Here is a 4303-nt window from a genome sequence, read left to right on the forward strand (position 1 = left end):
TCCCACATTGCCAGGGGGACGAAATCCCCTCTCTTCCCCCCTACAAATACAGCCCTTAAGGCACATTTTAGACTTTGGATTTTGTTTAGATTAAAGTTCGCCATAGCTGCAACTCACATACTTTGTTTGTGTTCAACATCGAGACCAAGACGTCACAGAACCCCACTTTAATCAATAAAGCTTTCCTCTTATATTCGAATATCCAGATTGCAATCTCAGTTTCTTGCTTGTTCTTCGTTTGCTAGCAGAAAATAGACCTTCATGATCAGGTGGCATTAGTTTTGAGTTGCGAAATCAGGAAACCTATTCTTATGCAAATCTAACCAAAAAAGATCTCCATGTGCAAAGAAAACATGTTTTCTACCTTTATCTCTAGGAAGTTTATATTTAGCATTCATACGCCCAATGTTTTCCTTAGTTAACTCATCTATATTTAAGATCAATTCAGCATGTTGTTTAGCATCAAAATTAACCTTCTACGAAGATGGAAGAGGCAACAAATCAATAGGTGCAAGAGGTAGGAAACCATATACAATTTCAAAAGGGCACATCTTAGTAGTAGAATGCAGTGAACGTTTATAAGAAAATTCAATATGAGGAAAGCATTCCTCCCACATTTTCTTGTTATTCTTCAAAACTGCCCTAAGCATAGTAGACAATGTTCTATCAACTACTTTAGTTTGTCCATCAGTTTGGGGGTGATAAGTAGTACTAAAAAGTAGTTTAGTCCCAAACTTAGCACATAAACGTCTCCAAAAGTGGCTAAGAAATTTAGTATCATGATCTAAAACAATAGTATTTGGCACACCATGTAAGCGAATAATGTCACGAAAGAACAAATCAACAACATTAGCAGCAGCATCGCTTTTATGACATGGTATAAAGTGTGCCATTTTCGAGAACCAGTCCACGACAACAAATATGCTATCCCCCCTTCTTTGTTCGAGGTAAACCCAACACAAAGTCCATAGATATATCCTCCCATGGAACACTAGGTACAGGCAAAGACATATATAAACCATGAGGATTGAGTTGTGACTTAGCTTTTTGACATATAGTGCAGCGAGCGACAAAATGCTCAACATCCCGTATCATCTTTGGCCAAAAGAATTGTTTAGCAAGTACGTCCTCCATCTTCTTTTGTCATGTGAAACCATGACCAACTATGGGGCCAGTAGGGGGGATGAGCACATTGCACAAATAGCGCAGAGCGTCACACAGCACGGCAAATATCGTACGGGTAGTTTTTACCCAGGTTCGGGCCGCCGTGAGGCGTAAAACCCTACTCCTGCTTTGGTGGATTGATGAGGGGACTGTGGTGGAGATGCAACATTCTTGGCTGGCAAGGTGGCCGGGGCGAGAGCAGCTATGCGCGTATGAGTATACAGGGGTCAGAATCCTCTATCTAGTTGCCATCGCCCTCCTTTTATAGCTCAAGGGGTTACCACAGTGGCAAATCAGTCATTTTGCACTGATTAGACAGCAAACAATGCTATCATACCTAACTCTGCACGTAGGTCAAGGTGCATTAAATGCACCACTTAGTGTCACATCGTAGCGCAGCCCGGCAAGCCTTGCGGGGCCATTCGGCCACCTTCTCACCTGTCTGCCTGACACGTCTTCGGACGGGTGTTATCTAGAGGTGATTTCCATAGGAAGTGGCTACCACATGCCAAAAAATAACCACTTAGTAAGCTTGGGGCTCGACACCACACCGATTGGTGACTAGAGTTGCTGTGAGGTGTAGCGATGGAGCCATGGCGGGGAAGTCCACCCTCCATCGTGCCCTGCAAGCCCGTCGGGACAGTCTTGAAACTTGTCTTAGGGGCACCCTCGACCTCGCCAGGCTTGCCTGCCCAATAGGGGATGTTTTTCCTTAGTGGTATCTTGCTCCTTCGGCTCGACTTGATCTTCTTGATCTACCCTTTGATTTCTCAAGGAGTTGATCTCTTCTGCTTGGCCTATGCACGGTCTGAGCAACACACCCAGGGTTTTTGCACTAACAGGAGCCCTCGGGACTAGCCCGAATGCGCTGCCGGGCGTCGTCGGGGTAGGCCCTATCTAGTGCACATGCTAGAGGGTGGCAATTGGCTTGTCCTTTGAGGTCTTCTTTTCTTCTTCTTTGATCTGAACTCGAATCAGTTTCCAGTTTTCCTGTTTGTCGTGTAGCGCCAATTATTGTGGGAGAGATAATGGACCACGATCTGTGGGTTACCCACATCCCACTTTCACGAGGCGGTAATTTCCATCCATTATCTTCCCTCCCCGGTTGCCTCTGCCACGTGTGTTGCATGCATTGCACAAAGGTTGGTGGTGGATGTGGAGGGCGCGGGAATGAGTGCCGTGGTAGAAAGCCGGGCATCGTGGATTGGTGCAGGGTGTCGGCCTTTATTCCCTGATCTATTGATGGAGAGAGGGAGCCAGACTGGATGAGCGGGGTGGCTACTTTTATGGAAAGATCTAGCCCCCTGCCCCGCTCGCCTATAAAAGGGAACGTGGGGCAGGGCGCTTCTCCACACATCCTTCTCCTCCCTTTCCTGCAGCAACCCTCTCCCACCATGGTGAGAGGTTGGGGGCGTGGTGTTGTGCCAGTGGTGGCGACGAGAACTTCTGCTCGATAGCGTCTCCCCCACCCTCCGAAGATGCAGGGGCAGAGCCCGCCGTGAGAGGAGGTGGGAGGGGCAGGGGCCACGGCCGTCATGGCGTTTGGGGTCAAGGAGGACGAGGGTCGCCCTGGTCGCCCCTTCGCCGATCGCCCAATCCCCAATGGAGTTCCACATCAGACACCAGCCGCTGGAGTTCATCATCAGGCTGCACATGCCCCCGCGCGGTCGCCTCCGCCTCCCTACCCCATTCGTGAGGGTAATGGAGCTCGAATACCCGCACGCATTGAAGCTGCGCACGAGGGGTATCGATAACGGTAGAATGCGGGCGGATGTAGACTTCCCTACCCCTCATGTCATGTACTTCGGACGAGGCTGGAAAACCTTTGCTCGCGCCCATAGCTTGTCGGAGGGGCACGTCCTCCATTTTAAATTAATGGAGGGTGATCTACTCTCCGTCAAGGTCTTTGGGTGCTCGGGTGCTGCGCGGAGAGCTCGACCGACGATGAAAGCTCCTCCTCGAGCGATAGCGACGAGGAGGACAGTAAGGGTGATGACGCCGACACCGACCAGGAGGATGATGGCTCCGACTCCAGCCGAACACCGGCCGCACCATCACTGTCAGGCGGCGGCACCAACATCTACACCTGCATCTCTTCTCCGGCAAGGCGATTTGCTGGGGAGTTGGATGCAGAGGTGTGGTTCGTTCCCTTGGTTCCTCCAGTAGCCTTCCAGCTGGACCCTGTCAGGCTTCCTCATGGCCTCCGGCTGCATTTGCCCTATCGCGTCCTGCTGGCCCTGGTGGCGGTGGCCACGGGGCCGTCCCTGCCATTCTCTTCACCATCACCTTCGCCCGCGCCCTCTCGCTCTTGTTAGACCCCTCACCGAGGGGCCGGACAGGGTCAGGAAGGGCTTCTGCCCAGGCTCTCCTTTTGCCCTCTTCACCCCCACCGCAATGCCTAGGAGGGGAGGGACAAGAAAGGGCATCATGGGGCACTTATCTTTTTTCAATGTAAAAAATGTCTGCATTTGCCAAACTTTAGTCTAAATTATGTAATCTTCTTTACCCATGTTTGTGTTCTATAAGATCTGTAATTGTTTATCAGCATATTAATGAAAAAGACAAACCTTGTTTGGTACTTGAGCATGTAACATATCCATACAAAGATGGGATGCCTCTATACGCTCAAGTAAACAAGTCTTCTCGGTAGGCTATCCTGCCGGTACCCTCACTTTGTTGGCGCGGGGCTAGGCCTGTCGGGCACACATCACAGAGTGGAACCAGCCCCCCGCCAATCTTTTTCTGCCAAAGGCCACTGCAACCATCCTGACCAAAGCAACGTTCAAGACAAAGGATGGGAGCACCTAAATTTTGAAGGTGGCGAGGTTTTCATATGCACAAGTTTCTACCCACAGAACATGTATGGGTAAGAAAGAACTTATCTATTTGGCTTGTCGGGGATTGCAATGCAGGCTTGTCTTCTCCTCTCTTCTACAGGACCAAGTCCACGGTAAGAGCCTTGTAGCTTAATATAGATGGAAAATGATGACACATGTGATCTTATCAACATGATCATGCTATGCTCATGATATTCTTACGCATGCATGCAATCTTCTTTGGACCCCCATTGCTTCATTTATTTCTCTGTTGCTGAAGGTCTGCGCCTGGCTTTGTACAAAGGGTTACTGATATGTCTCCA

This window comes from Triticum urartu, chromosome 3A, assembly GCF_056163025.1.
Source record: "Triticum urartu cultivar PI428250 chromosome 3A, HENAU_Tu73, whole genome shotgun sequence".
Lineage (NCBI taxonomy): Eukaryota > Viridiplantae > Streptophyta > Magnoliopsida > Poales > Poaceae > Triticum > Triticum urartu.